Source organism: Dermacentor andersoni, chromosome 2, assembly GCF_023375885.2.
Source record: "Dermacentor andersoni chromosome 2, qqDerAnde1_hic_scaffold, whole genome shotgun sequence".
Classification (NCBI taxonomy): domain Eukaryota; kingdom Metazoa; phylum Arthropoda; class Arachnida; order Ixodida; family Ixodidae; genus Dermacentor; species Dermacentor andersoni.
This window is the reverse complement of record NC_092815.1, coordinates 29,357,917-29,380,356: the sequence shown is the minus strand read 5'-3', so window position 1 is coordinate 29,380,356 and position 22,440 is coordinate 29,357,917. Positions and strand designations below refer to the sequence as shown.

General features: G+C 52.4%; 1 protein-coding gene across 1 annotated transcript in view; it reads right to left on the bottom strand.

Annotated features, from left to right (window-relative positions):
- Window positions 1–22,440, bottom strand: part of Ndae1 (Na[+]-driven anion exchanger 1) — a 255,774-nt gene that overhangs the window by 215,512 nt on the left and 17,822 nt on the right. The window lies entirely within an intron of this gene.

Here is a 22,440-nt window from a genome sequence, read left to right as displayed (position 1 = left end):
GGGAGGAGGAGGGGCCTCTCCATCCTCGCGACGACGACTCTCGCCACCACCACCACCAGGGGGGAGTGAACGAGGGGGCGCCAAGAGTGGTGTGTCCCCCGCAGAAACGCCAGTGAAAGGAAAGGCCCTTGGCGGAGCGGCTCGTAGTACCCCGTTGAGCAACAACCGGCCGGCCGCCCCATGGTGACAACGGCTGCCAGTGAAACGCGCCGGCCGAGGCGCAGTGCGTGGCGTCGACTGCTGCTGCTGTTGTGGCGGCCGTGGGTGTCGGCGTGTCGGCTGTGCCAGCAGCTTCTGCGCCTCTCGCGATCTATCGCGCTCCTGCGAGACGGGGCCCGGGGCCGCGCCTCGTGTGCGACGGAGACGGGCGGTGAAAGGGGTGCGCTGGCGAAGTACGGGACGGGATCGGGGGAGGAGAAGGGAGAGCGCTAACAATGCGAACACTGCGTCTGGCACCGGGCTACAGTTTGTGACCCATAAAGAAAGAGACGATCGTGTAAGAAAGAGAAGGGAGTGTTGGGGTTGATGAGGAGCAGCACTAAAGCAATGCAGTATGGATGGACGCACACATGCACGCGCAAACGAAGAGAAGAGGTAAATAAGGACACTATTCACAAATCTTTGCACACGTGATCTACTAGTATGAGCATATTCGGCTCGCCCAAACGCGCGTAATTAATCGGCCCAAACATTCAGACACCTGCGCCCGAAATGCCACATACACGAACACTCGCTGAGCGAATGCATTCGCCAAACCGGCAGCGCAAAGACAAGAGCCTTCCTATACCGTCTCCCTCGAGGTGCACATCTTCGATTTCTCCATAACGTGTTAGGCGGCATTCATCGCTTTAGTCAGTCTGCTCTGTATAGTTTCTATGGATAACGCGACGATAATGTTATCACTCTATCTTCATGACATGATACGCATAGAAAAGTAGAGCGAGAACAGCAACGAAGCCACAACTATTGCAGCTGATGCGCTTTATTGGGCCACGCTCAAGCTGCAGCGCACTGACGGCTCCAGTGACGTCAATGAGGTTGCAAACAGCGACGCTCGTGCACTCCGCGCTGTCCGTACGTACCGACACGAAAGGGACCTTCGAAGCAACCCTACGCATCCTTACACAAACTTCTTGGGAGCACCCGGATTTAGCACCTCAGTCACGTAACCAATGCTTTACGCAACAAGTACAGGGCTGCCTTCGCGGAACCTGCGAGCAAAAACAGATTAAAAAAAACTACCCGAAGCCAACGGCGAGCGGGTGACAACCTACTCCGGTGCTAGGGAACGTAAAAGAAAACGTTCCCATAGAAATCTGGCGGGTGTAATTGACGAAGAAGCAAATTAAAGCACGCTCGCATAGTAAGTACAGCAAATCTCGGACTCGCCGCGGGAATTCCGCAGTTTTGCGCGATGAGTGTCACACATGGCTTGCATCGGCACTCGCACAAGGAACGAAGCGATCTGCAGAACAGCTTTAACGAGAGGCGGAAAACCGACGAAAACGGCGCTTCACGCTTGCAGGACGAGGCTCGGCACGCTACGATGGAGCATTAACGCGGCATTCGCGTCCGTGAGAGTGCATGTATAGCCCCGACGAATGAGTCGCCTCCCTTGACGAAACTGGGGAATAACTGCGATTTGCAGCGAGAGCCGAGAACTGTATGCGCGAGAAGGCCGGGAAAGCACTTCATCTTCTATATTTCTGTTTAGAGTGTGAGCTAAGCAGGTGCGTACAAAACAGCCTAATTGATGGACCTTCACGTCCAAACGCTACAGGGTGGGCTGCCTATAAGGGGACACTGCAGGGCTCCGAGGATTAATTCTGGCCACCCAGAGTTCTTTAACGGACAGCTAAATCAAAGCGCACGATCGCTTTTGCAGATCGTCCCCGTCTAAACACACCGTCGCGATGGCTTGATACGCATGTTTTCTACAATCCTCTTTTTTTCTGTGACTTATTCGAACGTATTTTTCTGAAAAGCCAGCGGCGACGTAAATCGATTTCTTGCCTCTAAAGCTCGCTGACCTGTATAGGCCAACATAGGCTGAACAATAAATTACGAGGTAGAGTTATTAGCAAAAGTATTAACTGCTTTATGATTACTTAATTACTATTTTAGGGTACTTATTGTAATTGCACAACTGAATCCTGTCAGTAGCAAGCCCTCCAACCTGGTATGTTTAGTAAGGCCCGAGACAGTTTGGAAAGATTCGTCCGCAATATAGGCCACCAGGTGGCCTGGCATTCCACTGCTGAACTTTTGCCTCGTAGAACGAATTATGTATATATATATAATATATATATATAAGCGAAGCTTTCTTTGCCTCTAATACTAAAAAATGGTCACAAATAGGAGAAACTGGCAACTACCACCAGGAGGAGCACAAGGCCTGCCTGCTCAAGAAAAGATAGGGTACTAAAAAAAAAAAGGATAGTGTGTAAAGAAAAGGCGAGAGATCAAACGGGCGGCAGGAGGTGGGAGGGGAATCAGTGAAGAAGAAGAAAGGTTAAAATAAGAAAAGAGTGGAAATAGGTTTTCTCGTGCTCTCAGAGAGGCAATGATTTGGGCGCGGAGCAAGTAATTCACACATTTGTGCCTCGCAGGAGAGAACTTCAAGGTTCACTCCGCTGCTGTTTCCATGCAATATGCGGAAGCGGGTTTCGTCAGGGCAGAAACACCGATCGGGTCACCTGGCCGCTCGAAGAGGCACCTGCTGCGCAGCTCAGAGCTTGTGTGGACCGTCTCTTCAGACAAGTACTTACGTCACAACGCCGGTTCCTCGAATATATTCATTTTCATTTTTCACCTTCAGCTTCAGACCTTCAGCTCCTCGGTCAGGGTTCACAAGAAAGATGAATCCAGACGCGTTTCGCACCCTTACCACGGCCAGCGCTGTAGCCGGCACAACAGCATCCGTGGACCCGAAGCGTAGGCGAAGCTACAGAGAGATGCGCTCCGCGGGACGGGCACTTGCGCAACTCTGCGAGCCGGTCTATTTCGAGCAGCGCGCTCTCTCGCGCAGCCATGCGTGGCTACGCACGTGCCCAGACGCACGGCTCGGCCTTAACGGAACAAAACAAATATGCGCGCGAATGAGTACACGACGTCGTAGAGAAAGTGCGCAGCGCGAATGGAGGCCGGATATACAGTTCTTCTCTGCTATACTCTGCTATGCTCTGGATATACTCTGCTATAACAACGGGAGTGTTGGAATGCTGGAAGTTCCTCTTGTGAGAGTAACAGTTTGCTTCACGCTTAATTTCCCTCCGTGAAAAGTTCTGATCCCGCCGCCTATAGGTGTGCGCGTAAAGCTGTTGCCTCAGGTGCGTGCACAGTGCGCGGCTTGGCTATGTGCGAAGCCGCGTCCACGTTGCGAGGAAGGTAAGCCGGGACGCTGGTAGACACCGGTGACGGCGCAACTCCTCAATCGTGTATGCCAGTTGCGCAAGTCCCTGTACAGGCCCCCTGAAGGCCCCTGTTTGAAATCCCAGACGACGCAGGCGGACAGCGCGCGCGGGGGTTCGGAGAGAGGAAGGGGATCTGCTGACCGTCGCGTCACCCATGTGCAACAAAACTGAGCGCCACCTTTTCATGGCAACGACAAAATAACTTGTCGGCTGGCGCACAAATACGCACGAGGGTGCGCGCGGACTTACGGAGGCGCTCTATATTTCCAAGGGCTGAAAGGCGGAAGGGCGAACGAAGCGCTTCGTCGCTGTCTACACTTTTTTTTCAGACCTTGTCTGCATTTGTGCACTATCCATGACGGATCGCCAACTTGCACCCCCCCCCCCCCCCCAATCATTCATTTTAACAAAGAAAAGACCTGCGGGCAACGCGACATAAACAACCTTTTCAATCAGCACCTTTTTTTAAGTCCGATTATAGCCATTTCAAACAGCCTTTGGAAAAGAGATGGATGAAGACGTGTTTCATAATCATTTCAATGGTGGCACGTCAATTAACCCACCTTCGCCCCAGCAAGGTACCCGAGAATGTCCACAGCTTTAAGCGAAGTTTAGGAAACGCGGTATGACCGAATAACTTCGAATGACGGAGCACCCAATTCACAGCGGCCGAGACTGCCGGTATACCGCGGCACTGTTCGGGCCATCTACACACTTAAGTAAAATTACACCCTTTTGCCACACAACGATAATAGTAATCTATCTTGTCCGCATTTCCTTTCTTTAACGCACCCGCCGTGGTTGCTCAGTGGCTATGGTGTTGGGCTGCTGAGCACGAGGTCGCCGGATCGTATCCCGGCCACGGCGGCCGCATTTCGATGGGGGCGAAATGCGAAAACACCCTGTGTACTTAGATTTAGGTGCACGTTAAAAAACCCCAGGTGGTCGAAATTTCCGGAGTCCTCCACTACGGCGTGCCTCATAATCAGAAAGTGGTTTTGGCACGTAAAACCCCATATTTCTTTTTTCCTTAACGCGGCGAGCCCGGTACTTTCCTGTAACGAACGGCATGCGCGTTATCAGCATGACATAGCCTTCCCGACAGGAATGTAGCGGGCGCGGCGTTTTCAAGAAAGGAAACGCGCAAGCAAGGCAGATGACGATTATTGTTGTGTGGCAGAGATACACCCCAAAGGGTGTAACTTTGTCTAAGAGTGTACACTCTGAAGCAAAGTTACACCCTTTGGGTCGTATCTTGCCACACAACAATCGTCATCTGTCTTGTCTGCATTTCCTTTCTTTAACGCTGCCAGCCCGGTACTTCCAAGTCACGAACGGCATGCGCGTTATCAGCATGACAGAGCATTCTCGACAGGAAAGTAGCGGGCGCGGCGTTTTCAAGAAAGGAAACGCAAGCAAGGCAGATGACGATTATCGTTGTGTGGCAAAAAATACACCCGAAAGAATGTACACTTGTTTAAGAGTGTATTGTACCGATGGACGATGACGCCATTTTTTTCCTATGCTTTTGTTTTGCGCGCTTTTGGCGCTTTGTCAGTGGTCGGAGCGGCGCTCCGCCCGCGTTATCAACGGGATCAGCTGGCCTTGAACGGTAGATGATAATAATGGCACAGAATGGAGAGGGAGGCGTCGCTACAAAATCGCGGCTCGGGTGATGTAATTAGGCAAAACGTGTTTCCCCGCATTAATGTCCAAGACCGCTGCGATATAAAGGTAAGCGAGAATAGGCGACTAATTAGGAACAAGCAACCAATTAAAGCGAACGACCAGGCGAGGCATTTTCGACCTGCGGCTGCAGTGGACACGGGAGGCACCTTTCTGCTGCCAGCTATATAGAATAAGCGCGACAGGGACTGTCATTACACTACAAACCTCATCAGCAACTTCCTTTTCTTTTTCCTTATCGTTATTTTCATGCCATGCTTTCACTACAGCATGCTCTTCTCGCGCCTCAAAGTCCGCTACCTCACGGATGCCTCGGGGATGCTGCAAGCGACCCTGACACACTCTCATTTATTTGCTTTCTTGCTTTTTCGTGATATTCCTGTTTATTATTGTTCTTTTTTTTCCTCCTTAATTCTTCGCAACCCCTCATTTTATGTCCTTGAGCTAAGAAATACGTGTCAGATAATAAACGCTCATGTTTCTGTTTGACCAGTATTAGCGAGCAGAGCTGACGCTGACACGTTAACTCGCCCGAATGCCAGGCCGCTAAGTGTATTTAATCGCAAGCCAATTATGTTCACTTAATTATCGGGCAACCATGACCGCACGGGCTCTCCGAAGAACGGGCACCGACGACGGGCTTTGAGAGAAGGCAGCACACCTGAAGGCCAGTCCCTTGTTAGCGGCACCGTTGACGCGGCGCTGCGAAAACTATAAGGTTTCTATCGCGAGCTTCATCTGGGCGCGATCAAATTACGTCGCTGTCACTCGCAGACCTCCTTCCTCCACCTCGTGCACTTACTCGAAGCGCAGCAAATTTGCGTTCACAAAAGTCAAAAGTAAACGTTTCTCTCTCTCTCTGCTATACTGCTCGCTTCTTGCGTTTCCATGCGTGCGGTGCGGTGCGCGTCTTTCGCAGGCTTTGTGCTCGCACTGCTCTGAGGCAGCAGCCCGACGAACACCCTGCGAGCTCCTCCGTGCAGCCCCGCAAGATTACTCGAGCCATTACGAGCGAGAAAATCCGCACCTTTTCTTCGGCACCGCTTCGCCCCCTTCCACGAAAAGAAAGGAGGGCGAGGACGGGGCCGCGTGTATTTGCGCACGTGCCACGGGCCCATTCGCAGCACTCAGGTGCCTGTCACCACACTCCACGGCTACTCCACATCGGAGGAAGAATACACGGTCGGCGAAGGTGCGGCCACCCCGTTCGTTCGGCGTACACACAGCCGGCTTCCGTTGTGTCCGACGTACGTTTTTCGCGTCCACGTGTACGCATTCGAAGCGCGAAAGGCTCCAGACACTCACTGCTGCTCAGCTGGTCTCGATGGTTCTAACGCTCTCAAAGCACTTTACATCCCACTACCCCCTTTTAGAGTGCCTGACAAGGACCAGTGTCGAGGTGCAACAGCGCCGATAAGCGTCAGCACGCAGCGGCAAAATACCGTTCGCTGGCCCAAACTCGCAGGAATGCAGGAACAACCACACTACAGCTCTGCGCGGGAAGGAAGCCCGAAGAAAGCCACCTGTCGTAACACTACTACTCTTAGCACGGCCCTCTAAGCTACCTGAGTGGAAAAGCAACTTGATGGAAAACAACTCTGCACGGGAGAAGCGTATAGTCTCCATTTAAAACCCCCGCCGAGGAATCCAGTGCTCAACGCCAGAGTAATCACAGCGGACCGTGCACACATGAATGGATACACCTCAGTACGGCGTGACCCCAGCAACAGTGGGACGGGACGCAGGCGCCGCGAGCGCTCGTCCAGTCGGCTTGTCGGCCACGGGAGCGCGCGCACGCCTGCGGCGGCGGAGGGGCACGCGGCTGCCACGCGAGCGGGCGCAACAAGTTGTCGACGCGTGCAAGGGCTAATCACCGAGGCCGGCCCACTGGCGGTACTTAGCGCACGGCGGCCGGAAGCCACGGGCATGGCCCCGGGTGTGGGAGCAGCGGCCGTCGCGAGCTGTGTTGGGCGCTGTGTGCGAGCGAGTGCGTGCGCGAGTCCACGTGCGTGCGTGCATGTTCGTGTGCATGGGAGGAGGGCAACGTGTGCGCGTGTGTCTGTCCGTTGCGAACGCCAGAAGAGCGCTTGCGCGCAGCACAGGACGCGCGCCGTGGGGTAGAAGGAACGGCACGGACAACAGGCATCGGCAGAGACGGCGCGTCGCCCTCCATCAATCCACGACGACGCAACAACGATGGCTGTCTTCTCCGCGGGCACGGGCGACCGGGGCGTCGGGAAAATTCCCAGCCAACAACACGCTACGAGGACGACAACGCCGTCGGGCAGCAGGCTGTATGCCCTTGCGCCTTTCTTTTTCATATTTCTTTATATCCTTCCTGGATGATCACTTCCTTCATTTTTGCCCCCTTCCTCACGTTTCCATGCACACTATACGTGACCACGGCTATTTCGTATTAGTCAGCCGATTCGTGGCCAATTCCTTCCTGATTGCATATACATATGCGCCGAACTAAGATGTCAGAACAACGTTGCTACATAAACAGGATGAACGGAACAGTATCATCGATCCTGCGGTATTCTCTCGGTGTCCACCACCACGACGACGACGACGACGACGACGACGTACGTACGAACGAACGAACGTACGAACGTTCGTTCGTTCGTTCGTTTCATTGCACCATAGAATACTATAAATCCGGCTCGCATCAGCGGAAGGAAGAGGAAACCAATACAACCGTGCGTGCGGCGATCGTTCCACAGCCGCAATGCACTCTTAACCAAAATTACACCCTTTGGGTCGTATCTTGCCAATCAACAATAATCATCTGACTAGCCCGCATTCCTTTTCTTAAACGCTGCGAGCCCGGGACTTCCAAGTCACGAACGGCGTGCGCGTTATCAGCATGACAGAACATTCTCGGCAGGAAAGTAGCGAGCGCAGCGTTTTCAAGAAAGAAAACGCAAGCAAGACAGATGACGGTTATTGTTGTGTGGCAAGATACGACCCATAGCGTGTACATTTGTTTAAGAGTGTGGTTGAAAAAAGCCACTTCGTTGTCGCATGTAGTATATGTTCAGAACTTCTCTCGCTTTGGTTTTTTGCCAATGCTAGTACAATTCAATGGGAAACACACGCACAGCTCGAACTGCTCCACTAATGCATGAACGGCGCGTAAACAAAGTGCTATTCCTCGATGAGGGAAAAAAGTTTTTCCCAGGATGAACCCGCGTCACGGGAAAACGGAGTGTGCGATTGATAAGCATCGACGGCTCGTTTGGCACGCACGCACGAATCCGGTGGTTGATCCTCGATAAAGCGAATTCACACACGCCCGTGCTTGGCGGAAGCAAAATTGTTGCCTAGCTCTGAAGCATGACGCAAGGACGTCTTAAGGCTCGCTCACACTATAGGCCGACCCGGCACGAGGATTTCGGTCTGCCGACTGCCTGCGACAGCGTTTTTTTCCTTCGTGTCGGCGCCTCTGTCACACTGTATACCGACGCCGAACTCTCCGCCGACCGTCGGCTGATTGTCGGCGTCGGTATAGAGTGACAGAGGCGCCGACACGAAGGATAAAACGTTGTCGCGGGCAGTCGGCAGACCGAAATCGTCGTGTCGGGTCGGCCTATAGTGTGAGCGAGCTTTTACCATTTATAGTTCCTGATGTGTCCGCTGGTCTTTCCAGGAGCCGCTTTCGACTCTGCTAACCCTGCATGGGTGCCATTCGTACTCGTTATATGATGTACTGCCCCGCCGGATCTGCCGACGCTCTTCGTTGAACTCCGAATCGCACCTCGGGAACTTCTAACAATGCAGTCAATCTTGAGTCTAATCGCAACAAATTACCCAAGTCCCGCACAAAGTAGGGAGCTGCGTAATCAAGAACGATGTTGGGGTCCGTGAGTGAGCATGTCTAGCAGTATATAACGCATTTCACCTGCCCGGTATATATATATGTAGGAACCGTGTAGGCGCACAAAATAAAAGCTGGTATGTTCTCCCAATCAGAACGCGATACACGTCTCACTCATCCGTTTCGCTCTTCAGAGGCACGACGTGCGTCACCTTTTCAAATGGGACACATGTGGTTATTTGGCGTATCTCTGCCGCCTTCCGGAGGCGTGTGCTTACTCCGCACGAGGTGATTAAAATAAAAAGGAAGAAAGAAAAAATACCGTCACCTAGGTCAAATCAATATTTACCAAATTAAGAACTTTCCAGAAGCTTTCCTCCGCTTATATTCAAGAATAGGTCAAGAACTTAAGACTACAGCCCCCTCAATTAATTTTTGTTCGGCGGTAGGGACAAAAAAAATATCAGGCTCAAAGCAGAAACCTGGTGTTTCCCATCATACAGGCGAGCCGTACACACGGTGGTGCTGTCATCCCCGCAGGCAAGGATGCAGCACCCATCCGCGGGGAGCGGCCCCAAAAGAAGTTCGCCGCACAATTGCGCTAAAAGTTTTCCGCGACGCAAGCAGTCGACGAGCAGACCGACTCGCTGCAGGCGCCGACAACCCAATCGGTTTCGCATCGCGGTGACGCGTCTCGCAAGACCACGGAGTGAGGGAGGGTGTGTCCTTCACCTCCGCGCCGCGGTTGCCGAGGGCCCGAGCTATCGAGGTCGCGCATCGAAAATGAGCCAATTATCAAACGCGTCCTCCAAGCTGCAGCGAAATGAGAATCGCAGAGGAAGTGGCCCGTTTCGGGTATCTCGGGCACCTTCGCTCGCACCGAAAGCGTTGTTGCCCCCTCCTCCCGCTACCTTCCTCGCAGTTCCTGCAACGCTAACGTTGCCGGTCGAAGAGGCAAGAGAGATAAGAACAAAGCCTTACTGGACTATAGTCGGTGCATTACCGCAAATAAGTAGATTCTAGCGAAACAGAGGACCTCAAAAGGAGTACAGAGGGAACTGCAGGCATTGTGCCATCTATACGTGAATTCCTTGTTATGCGTGTTGGCAAAACAAGTGTGTATTCACTTGTGTGTCTGTCGGTAAAAGGAGGAGTGTTTGTGAAGAGTCTATCGGCGAAACCATGGAAAGTCGAAGCTGAAAGAAAAATAACAAAACCGCCAAATAAATAACAAATTAGGATTGCAGGTTAGAGGTACGTTATTGTTATCATGTTACCGTTATGCATTTGTTATCGGTGCAAAACAAATGGGAAATACTTTAGCGAGGAGTATACTTTACGTTCGAAGTTCTTTCACATTTTCTTTCCCCGTGCCGGGACTGGTAGTGAATAAAATAAATAAAACAAAATAAAATAAAACAAACAGGCCACGAGCTCTAAGTGCAGTCAGGGCTACGCAGCAGGCAGATTAATATCCACACTAACACCGTAAACTACAGGTTGGATGAGGTGGATCCTTTCCTGCCTGCACACTTTCGCTGCGGCGTGTTCGGACATCTCTTTATTCATCGATCGGGCGACAAGTCATACGTAGACCCCACTTAAAGGAAGACATCGCATACGGATTCGTCACAGCGAACCACAGCATGTATCAGGTTCGGGCAAATGAAAAAAAAAATATAGAACAAATGGTGCACACGGAAGTGAGATACGAAATACAACAGAGCAATACGCGAACGCCCGACGTGTATGCGCTCACACGGCCAGTGACCTCGTAATGGCGTTTAGATCGGCGGCGCGGACAGCGCGACCTCGGAGACGTATGCCGGCCAATTGTGCTTATCACAAACCAGTCGCTCTGAATGGTGTGTGCAACGGGGAAAACGAGAGACTCTTCCAACTGGTATACGATCTGCATGCCTCCGTTGCGTGAGCTCTTGACGAATTCCACGAGCAGCTGCACTGCGGTAAATCACCGCAACGTCCGCACGCGCATTTGCACATCTGTATGACACGGCAACGAGCTGCACGGTGTTTTCTCGTTGCCATATACCTCGGGACCAACGCGGCACGAAAACAATGCGCGATTCTGCAGCGGCGCTCACCTAGGGGCCGCAGCTGCTATACTATTCGGTGCATCGTTATAACGTGCCGACTCGCGCGCTCTCTCGTGGAGCTCGCAAATATTGCGCGCAGAGTTCGTTGATTGCGACGCACTGCGGCCGAGCTCACGTCGTGTTTCGCCTCATCACCGAAGCTTTTCTCGCACACAGTTTGCTATTTTACACTGGCGGGGGAAGGCGTTTCGGCAATGAAAAGCAAGAAAGAGAGGAGAGGGACGGCACCGTTTGGGGGTTCCGCAAAGCGCTACCAGATGTGGCAACGCTTTCGCGTATAAGGCGAGCAGCCATGCGCATGAAGCGGGCGCGTGTGACGACAGCAGCGAGACGATGACGGCGGCGGCGACGATCGTACGACGGCGACGACGAAGCAAAGAAACGTTACACCGAGTTCCGTTAGCCGGACCGATCCTGAAGCCGGTACGATACCACAGAGTGTTTATATAGGCCACGTAAGGCGCTATAGGTTATATAGGTGCATATTGCGCTATAGCGCTATAAAAGATACTCTAAAGAGCGCCACATGACGGCGAAACATAAGTCATTAGTTTCATTCAGCTACGGTTAACCTCTTATTTTTTAAACCTTGGTTCAAGTTACGTGAAACACCCTGTATACATCTGCAGCTAACAGGAGAACAGAAATGAATGCGAATACCGATAGATACTGAGAAGACCGAAACAAACCAGCGCGGGAAGGTCGACATGCTCACAACCAAACATGGCTTTAGAGTGACCACAGGAACCGCACACGATCCGGAAAAAAAAAACAAATGTTGGCTCTTGTTATGCTACTTCACGTACGTAGTGGCCATGCGCGTCTGGAAGAGGGCCGAGCGAGACAAGCTATATGCCATGATAAGGAAGGGGATCAAGAGCGCGCTCGGACTACCAAACTACACATGCACCGCCCAACTCCTGCAGTTCGGTATTCATAATACCCTGGAAGAAATTGCAGAAGCACAAGAAAGGGCACATATTCTCAGACTCTCCGGCACCAGGGCGGGCAGACGACTCCCAACAGAGATGGGCATCCTCCCCGGCCACTGTCGAAGACGCCTACCAGGGCCTTCCGAAAGAGCAGGAAGATAACATCACCATATCGGTCGCCCCGCGCAGTATGCATCCCCAGCGCAACGCAGAAAGAAGGAAGGCCAGGGCGGTGGCGCTCCTACGCCGCGCGACAGAACTCGCTGGCGGCAGGTGCTTCGTTGACACGGCCCAGTATGGCAACAGCAACAATTTCACGGTAGTGTCGATCAACCACAGGGGTTCGACCGTTAACGCCGCTTCGGTACGAAGCACGTCGTCGCGTGCGGCCGAGCAAGTGGTCATTCATTGCCTTGGCCCTCCTGGACGACAAACATGCCAATACCTTCAGCGACTACAGGGCAGCCATCCGCGCCTTCAGCGTTGGCGCCGTGTGTGAGGAAGCCTGTCGCATCCTCGACGGCAAAAGCATCGCCACACACACTCTCGCGTGGTTCCCCGCTCACATAGGATCCATCATGGGAGGCCCCACAAACCTCAACGAGCTGGCCCACTCCAAGGCGCGAGGTCTCGCTTTCCGCGACCATGGAGAACTCCAACGCCGGCCCGCAGTGGTGGAGAATAGAGATCAACCGACCACATACAATGAAATTACGCAGTACTTTTATCTCGGCAGGAGAGACTTTCCCCTTCCACACAAGGAGTTAAGTAGAGCGCAGGCATTGACCTCATATTATTGCAAACAGGCTCGTATCCCAGCACGGCTTTATTCCACAAGCTTTATCCCGACACCTACGCCACTAGTTCTTGCAGGCACTGCAATGACTTCGCTAGCCTAGACCATATGCTCTGGTGTTGCCCCTCGATACGAGGCACAGAACAAATCAATGAGGACAAGTGGCTCTCCGCTATCAAGAGCCCCGATGCCGGGGCGCAACTATGGGCTGTCCAGAGGGCCCATGATGCGGCGGTCGGGCATGGCCTGACTGTCCTAACGTAAGAGCGGCCCGCAGAGCGCTGAGTCGCATAGATCAGGACCTTCATTAAAGTTTTGCATCCATCCATCCATCGCATTCTAAAACCTGCGCGGGCCAGCCTTTCCGCTGGTAAGCTGGAAATGCAGCACTGATTGCTCTCCTGCGAAATGGCTTCAGCGCGTCGCGCAGGTCCGGTCCTTACACGCAGTCATACAGCACGCGGCCGAACCACGCGCGTTCGTCGTACCCGGAGGCTGACTCGCGGGTTCCCGCGGAGTCGTCCTGCGGTCGTCCGCACGCACGGTTGGACGGCGGCCAGCCGACGGGCACCAACGAGCTGCGCCGGCTGTCAGTCGATTTGATTGGGCGGACGCGTGGCTCTCTCTCGATGCACCCCCTGACTGGAATACAATAATAACAGTAATATCGACGGCGGCAGTCAACGAGCGCACCAATTGACCATCGCGACGTCGCCGCCCGCTCAATAGGCGACGTCAAGGCGTCCGTGCCCCGCACGTCAGGCGCCGCTTCGTGCGTCCTCCTCTCGCGCGACGCCGGCGCCCGATCGTCGGCGCGCGCAACGCGGCCGGACACTGCGAGCAATGGCGTCATGCAAATGAACAGCGGCCGCGTACGCCACGCGTCACTCGGCTCCGAAGGAAGAACTGTCATTTTGTGGGCCAACGGCATTGAAACGACGCCGCGCGCTTCTGTACCCGTGCATTCTCTAAAGTGGCGGTTATTTCTGCGTTGTTTTCACAGGCGCCCGTAAAACTTTCTTTTTTTTCGTATCATATAGTATGTAACTGTGTTAAGGACAATAAGTTAATGCGCGGACGTCTGAAATGACGTCGTGCTTTGTGACGTTTTATTGCTTGACATTTCTCGACACGTCGACATCCGCGTACAACCTGTTCGGTATAAAGGCACTCGTCCGCCAAGAGAAGCGAGCACGTTCCGTGAATCGATCGCCTTAAGCGCGTGAAGTCTTCGGCAGCGCTGCAGATGATCATTTTGCGCAGGAGCTTTCCAGATTTGACAGTAGCCCCAAAAACACACAGCTATGTAGCGAGCGGTGTAAGCGAAATGGCAGGAACGAGAAAGATCGACATTTGCCCTCACTCACAACTTCATAGCCCATGACGAGGCAAAGTCACCGAGATGTGAAAACGTCGAAGTATGCATGCTCATGACGCATGCCTCCATCATGACTCTTGCAGTTAGCCCATGGCCCGCAGTCCCTATAGCGGCTATACGGAGCAGCTGACCAAGGTGGCGGTCAGACCTGCGACGCGGCAGAGTGTGCCCAAAATCTCTCGATCCAGACAAGCCGCCACTGGAAACTGAAACCGGCAACGTGCAACCCCCGAATCCTCTTGAGTAAGGCTAGCTTAGCGGGACTCTTAGAGGAACTATCAGACATTGTTTGGGATATTATCGGCCTTAGTGAGATTAGAATAACTGGTGAGGCTTATACAGTGCTGACTAACGGCGACGTCCTTCGCTACAGAGCTCTTCCAGATAAGAGAGAATACGGGGTAGGATTTCTAATCCCTAAGGAGATAGAGGGCTGCATTGATGAATGAAAGGGTAGCAGTCGTCGTAATAAAGCTAACAAAAGATATAGATTAAAGCTGGCACAAGCGTATACGCTCCAACCTCCAGTCATGATGGTGAATAAATAGAACAGTTATATGAAGATGTTGAATTAGCCATGAGAAAGGTGCAAACTCGGTATACTGTAATCATGGGCGACTTCAATGGAAAAGTGGGGGCGAAGCAGGCTTGGGAAGAAGCAGTTGCCAACTACGGCATCGATTCTAGTAACACTAGAGGAGAGATGTTGGTAGAATTCGCGGAAAGGAATATCCTCCGAATAATGAATACCTTCTTCAGGAAGCGCAGTAACGGGAAGTGGACCTGGAAAAGCCCTAATGCAGAAACAAGAAATGAAATAGACTTCATAATCTCTGCCGAACTTAGCATAGTGCAGGATGTAGAAGTGTTGATCTGTGGTTGAAGAATGGAAATGTAGAAATACAGATAATTTCCCCAATGCCATCCTCGGCTTCATTGTCTGCTGGCTTTATACGGTCATGATTCCCTTCTCTCGTTCACATAATATATATAACAGAAGAAGAAAGAAAGACGACATAGGCAACGGCGACTACAAGGTCGGACAAAACGAACCGGAGACGAGTGTCGAACGTTTATCCGAGGACACTGCGGCGCTCGTGTCAATGTGGGTATCACACGGTCATCTACACGCGCGCAGAGAAATAGAAACTGCAGCTGAACGGATGCTGATTGCTGATTTATACGTGATAAATGCCGCGAAGGTACAAACGCACTATATTGAACTCGTACAGTATACACCCTAGCTGTTTGTGGCGAAAGGGGGAGAGAGGGGGGGAGAGAGAGAAAATGAGAGATAGAGGGAGGCGGTGAACCACCTTCACTCGCCGTGACCTTTCATTTTACTTTGAAATCTTCTTTTTCGCTGCCGCATTTCCCCCATTTTCTACGTCCTTTCTTTTTCGTTGTATTTTTTCCATTGCCGCTTTTGGTGACCCTATCGAGGCATCGCAATTCACCCGCTGTCATCAAGAACGCCATCATCGCCCGCAGGCGACCTCCCAATGCGCTCCAGCAAATCTATTATTTACAGAGCATTCCCCGGCCGCGCATCTAGGTGTATACACGTATAGTTTAATGCTGCGTCGATAAGGCTATTGCCCGTATTACGAAGTAAATGGAGTCCCTGCGCGAAGTAAAGCGACGGTGGCCACAGAAAAGGCTGGTGCAGATATATACACACCGTCGCAGACGAGCCAACGACCGTGCAACGCCGTCCAGGCACACATGACGCCTTCGAGTCGAAAGCCTTTGCGCGCTGCTGCGAACGACAACGATCGCTGCAGGCGACCGTCGCAGAGGTGTACACACTTGGCGCGCAACGGCGTCTTTCGACACTTCGCCGCTTTCGCAATGAAGCGAATCGCCCGACAAACGACCACGGGCGCGTATGGCAACAGCGGCAGCAGGTCCACGCGTGAGCTGATCGCGCTGACTGAGGACTGAACGTAACTTATGGCGTGGGAGGAGTCCATGCACGAATGGCCGGCAGCAGCCACACGCGATGTCGAAAGAGCGTGTCCTTTAATTACAACGTTTACTTTTCTCCAACTTTTATTTCGTGCGGCGACGAAGTAGAAGGCTCGCCTGAGCGTCGTAGTAGCGGTACGCGAGCTCAAGGAAACCGCGGCGCAAATAACGGTCTGCTAAATACATTGGGCTCAAATGTGGTGCGCAAGACGTCCGTTGCACTCTGTGCGAGCGTTCTACGCGTTTCGTCCGCTTTCAAGATCAAAATGAAACAATAACGCGATGCAAAGCTATAGATATAGTTGAACGGCGTTGCGGGTGTTCAGGTTGAAAATCAAGACTGAAACGAGTCTCTAGACTTAATTCGTTAAAGGAAACGAATCACATGACCAGAATCGTCTGTGCGTCTGTCATTGTGAGGAGGAGGAGGAGGAGGAGGAGGAAATAAACTTTATTGAAGATGATGGGAGGGGGAGCTGGAAGCCGAGATCAGCCGGAATGGGCTATAGGTGGCGTCCAGCTGGCCGCGACCTTTGCCCCCCAGTCCGCCAGCCCGGCTTAGGTTTGAGGGTTTGTAGATTTTAGTACGCAGTCCCACGCCTCCTGTGATGGAGCTTGCAGCAGATTTCTTGGGGGAAGATTATTCCTGCAACCCCGTAGAATACGACGCTGATCGGCTGGATCTGTGTCGCAATATTTACATTTTGAATTTTTAGGATATATAAGATAGAATTTTGGGGGACATAACAGTTCCTGTTTGCGCCCGGCAGAGGGCCGTGGCTTGTCTTCTACTAAGATGGTGTATATGTCCGCCGGTCCTCCCTGTAGGCGGTGACGATTTCATTGTAGCTGCCATTGTGATGTTTGTCGTCGGCGTATGGTGGTGCCCCCTCCTCACCCATACAAAGTCTTTCCTAACACCGATCTAGTTAAGGTGCCGTCACACTACAGAAGGATACGGCCTATTTGATGAGCCAAAATTTCATATGCGAGCTGTCTTCGCAAGAGTCACGCAGCCACGGAAGACAGCCGGCAGAACTACGCGAAGAATCGCTGGTTGGCAGAATGAATTTGTCCGCAAATCAGACTCGAAAGTTTATCCCTCTGCGAGGAGGAGATTATTATTATTATTATTATTATTATTATTATTATTGTTGTTGTTGTTGTTGTTGTTGTTGTTGTTGTTGTTGTTGTTGTTGTTGTTGTTGTTGTTGTTGTTGTTGTTGTTCGTCGTGTCGGAGAAGTCAGTATAAGCCTGTCTGCCACCGCGGTCATCGTCAGACCGTCTGCCCACTTAAACGATAGACTTCTGCACGACCACGACAGTCTATAGCGATCGCAACCGACGTCGTGTCTGCATCGGCGTCGTGTCTCGTGTGACAGTGCCCCTAGCTGCCGGCGTGTCCGCGCTGGCGGCGAGCCCGTGGAGTGGTTCAGACCTTTAATTGTATCATGACATCAGGCATCAGGGCCAGGGCGGAGATGCAGTATCCGAGACATGTTTAGCTCCTCCTGGCCTCGAACCAATGACTTGAAAACTCGGCGCGTTCCTTTATAGAGACAGCAACTGAACACCGCGTAACTTGGGCATTCAGGAATCAGCACACGGCCGCAAACGTATGCTTTCTAGCAAGCACGAGTAGTTTCTACGTTGGATAGCAACAAGTAACAAAGAGAAGGACTGCTGCCAAAACTGCTTGTAGTAAGCCGCCTTCTCCTTTTCATTTCTTTTCCTCTTTCTTTCACCGTGCACACAGAGACAATTCTGTGACGTGTTTCGATTTCCTCCTCTTTGATTTTCCTGGCCGTCTCTCTTCGTTTATTTTTCTTTCTAAACCGCTTTCTCTAGTCTGGGAAAGACCCGCTACGAGAATGCGACAGACGCGGGGGCTCGTTCTGTGCACTTCGCAACAGTGCATACATCGCACGACAAAAGAGCGAGTCAACAGGCGAGCGCTGTCCCATGTATATGACTCGCCCTTTTGTGCCCGCCCATATATATCGCGCAGTTCCCGCATAGCGGAGGAATTCCGGCGGGCCGGCGTGGGGACCCGCTATCTGCTGCACGTAATCGTCGCGCCTTTTCTTTCCTTTATTTGCTGATTTCCTTCTTTCCGCGCTCTGTTTTGCTTTCTGCTCGCGAGTTACTGTTTCTGTCTTCGTTGTACACCTGCTCCTTCTGTTTGTTACTTTCCTTTTTCCTGACAGGCTCGGGCGTTTTGACTCCTTTTGTTTTCTTGCTTTCACTGCCCCGGGGCGGCTTCTACGCGCCATGCACGGTGGTTATGAAAAAAAGAAACTTAAAAATAGGGAGAAAGAAAAAGGGCTCTCGACCTTGAACGGGCAGGGAGGAGAAGCCCCGCCGGCCGTCGCCGACGTTGAGCCGCGCAGAAGAAAGAAGTGTACAGAGTGCAACACTGCGGCAGTGGTGCCCCAGCCCCGCGCAGCAGTCTGGGCGTAGCGCAGTCGCGGCCCAAGGGCGCCTCGTTACCGGAACGTGCCCGTCTCCAGGTCACTGCGGCCATCCCCGGGGCCGTGCTCTCGTTGGGCCGAAGCGCGGAGACGCCCAGTGTAAAGGACTTGTGGGCGGCGCACGCCAAACAGGTCGTTCGAACCGTGCTTTTCTTTTTTGTATATCTAATACCGCGCAGCATCGCAGGTGTAATAGCGGCAGCCACCAAATCAGGGGTCCGAACTGCTTCAGCGTTCGGCGGTGACTTGCTGACTATACAGTCGCAGCGGCTGGGGGCATTCAGCCGTATACTCAGACACATATGTGCAGACTCGTGAATGCAGTCCCGGCGAAGTATGAGCGCTTTCGCTCGGATGCGGTTGCAATCCCAGCGACTGTCGAAGAAGAGACGCCCCTACGCCAAGTACGACTGCGGATTTACGGAAAACGCGCGAGCGGGCGAGCTCAGGCGCAACTTCAGCGGTTCGGTTTACGAAAGCAATGTCGCTGCTTCAGAGCCAAGCCGACGTCACTTCCCATCGGGCCTCTGTAGAAAACAGCCCGAAAACCTCCCAGACGGCCCAAGGAGCGTGTAATTGTTTTCCGTCGGAGACTGCGTTTGGCGAGGTGATGAAACCAGAGGCTCCTACGCAGCGAGAATTTATGATGATGGCCTCGGAATTGTGCAACTCAGGGTCGTCCCTTCGAAGCCCCGTTATGTATATACGCTGCTTGTGCCGCTTTGTGACCGGGCGACTGACATGGAGAGATCGATATGACTGGGATCTCTTTAAAGACCTACCATGGGATGGTACATTCGGATTAGATATTAAAAAAAAGAAACACAATTGGATCTACACTGCTCGTAGACATCGGACATTTCTGTAAGAGGTTTTTTCTTTCCGTCGCTTGCAAATCAGTCTTCATAATAAGCAGTTAGCCCCATGTAATCAACGCCACCAGCTCGCCTCCCGTAATACGAGCTCGCCACATCCACCAAAGCTCCATCTTCCCTCACCACCATCGCCGGGAACGTATACTTTTCCGGTCGACTTACACTTTAGCGGCGTCTATAAAAGGCTATGTGAGCGGTACTTGGGCAGCGTGCTATATATGTGGTGAGCTTTACAATCTTGCAACATGCAAGCACGTGACAGTGGCGGATAACTTCGTATACAGTACCGATCACGACGCGCTGCGCACTTCCGAAGTTAAACAAAGAAAGGAGGAGAGTGATTCTTCAGGCTGCTGGCACCGGCGTCGTGTGGACGTTCCCTTTCGCTCAGTTTACTTCCGCTGAGCTTCCTTCGATCGGTATCGCCGCGCTGACACTTGTACGCGGCAATGCGTTATTCTTGAACCTGCCACATGGGAATTAGGCTTTTTCGAGCAATCGATCGATTAACGCTTTGTTTATCGCATGGAGAGAAATGGAGTAACGGGAAAAATTTGTAGCTTGATTAAGCCCGGCTGTCTATATCATTCTCGTATCATTTTCCCATATCATTCCGTGAACGTCATGGTGACGGGGTGGTGGCTTGGGCGAGCAGGTCATGCACGATCTTCTACGTATACAGCGCGCACAAAGACGAGGCGAGCGCTGTGTGCCATTCTTTATTTTGCATCTCATCCTTGTGGGCACTGCATACGTAGAAGGTCTTGGTGACCGACGGTGCATGGAGAGGGAATGTCAAACCTTCGCAATGGTGCCACACGCGTGTAACCGTGCTCGCTCCGTCCAGGAAAGCGTCATATCGACTCTCTATGAAATGACCGTGCCCAGTGGAACAGGTAGACGCCAACGTATGCACAGACGAGCAAAGACGTCGCACGGCTTCGACCAGAGTACACAGAGTGTGATCGTACTTCCAGCACCGCGGAATGCGCGCATCGGCTTCGGTTGAGGTCGCCGGGTGTTCCGCTCGAAAAAATCTCCGTGCACCCGGCGTGCGCAGATTTGCGCAAAAGTACGAAAGCGCATAAACGTGCGAAAGCTAATAACGAGCGTTCAGAGAACTCAGGACACAAGTTCTTACATTCTTTCCTCATCGAAATGCTGCCGTAGAGGCCGGAAATCGGACCTACGACGCTGTGCTGTGCCCAGAGCCGCAGTAGATTGTCGGGGCCATGCTGAAAGTGCGGCGCTGATTGTAGGCATTCCCGTATACTGGCCGAACAAGCGAGGATGCCTTCTATAAGGCAAACAAGAAACTGATAGAGAAAATTTTTCGCAACAGTTTAAAGGCAAGTAGCAAGAACGTGGTTGGGCTAACCTCATCAAGTGTCATTGAACATGTCATTCAACATAACACACCAGCGGCTGTTTTCAAGCTGGTCTCTCTCTTTTTACCTTTGTTTCTTCCTACCTTCGTTCCTTTTCTTTTATTTCTTTGATCACGTGCATGAAAGTGTTACATCAGCTTAACCTCCCTCCTTACAGTGCCGACGTTCAACGACAGCACGGGCAATTCGACTGCTAAGGAGCCTAAATCACACATACAAGACAAAGATCTAAGAATAAAAGTACGAAGGCAAACAAATAACCAAATCTAACAATTGGACACTGTCTGGGGGGGCTGGTCTTATTCAGTATATGATTGCACAAAATGTGGACACAATAAGAGACAACAGACGAGCGCTGTAGTCGCCCCTTCTTCTGTGTCTCCGCGCTACAACTTGTCACGATGTCGTACCAACAAGCCTAAATATAGTCACAATTGCAAGGAAAAAGAAAAAGCGTTTACTGTTTACGGAGTATTTTTAGTAAACTGCAAATCTTGAAGCGCATCATTTGGAGCCGACATTTTCGAAGCTGCCGAGGTTTCGAAAACAGGCCCTATCGGTCACCTCGCGTGGAACCTATAACCATATAACCGACCCACATGCCCGCCTGTAAACGCGGCGTGTGCGGCGCACGCGACTGTCATCCGGGCGCTTCGGTGCTGAGTCGCTGGCGGACCGCGCATTCATACATACGCGAGAAGAGCGCGATTGTGGCACTGGACAGCAGCCGCCCAGCAACGCGCGTTCTGCATGCGCAAGCGCGCGTGACTGCTCGCCGCGCCGACAAAAGGGTTACGGCGATCGGACTATAGGCCGGACACGGCCGGTGCTCCTCTGTGCGCTGCGTATATAACAGACGGGTTGCAATCTCTACCGAGCGAACCGTTTGTTGTCCAGATAACCCGCACTTACGTACTGAGAACCGAAAGGGGATAAAAGGGGCCCCCAAGTCGGCGACGAGATAACCGACGTGAATGAGACGCTGTGAGTGGTGTACGCCAGCGCCGCCGCACGCTATCGCTGTTACAACTGGCCAAGGACGTAACGGTCTGTCAATATCACAAGGAGGAAGGGGGGGGGGGGGGAGGTGCAAAGGTAATCAATGAATAACATTTTGCTCCAAATGGGCTCTTCGTTCGTGCCGTCAGTCGCGTCGGTACCGCGTTGTCACGTATATAGCTTCCGGCATGGGAGGTTTTGTGGCACCTCGGACGTATCCTGCACTGTCCGTGGGTACTCGAATATATACAAACAAATCTATATATCTCCACCCGGCGCTTGCGTGCTGGATGGAGTTAAGCAGTGCATACACAGAGAAAGAAATGGCGCAAATGTCACCGGATCGCCACAGCGCAGGCAATCGATGCATTTATCATCCACTTTCAACGGTAAATCCAGGCAACATCGAAAGCGAGCGCAGCGGGGGCGCCCAAAAAGCAGCCCCGTTATCACATCAGACCGAAACGCCCCGTGACGACAAGCGCGAGGAAGTAGTTCGAAACCGCGAACGTCTCGCCCAGTCGCGGCAGCTACTGATGCGGCACGCTTTGCGTGGCAAGCATGCGCGGCTGTGCATGTATAGAGTCGGGATTTGCAGC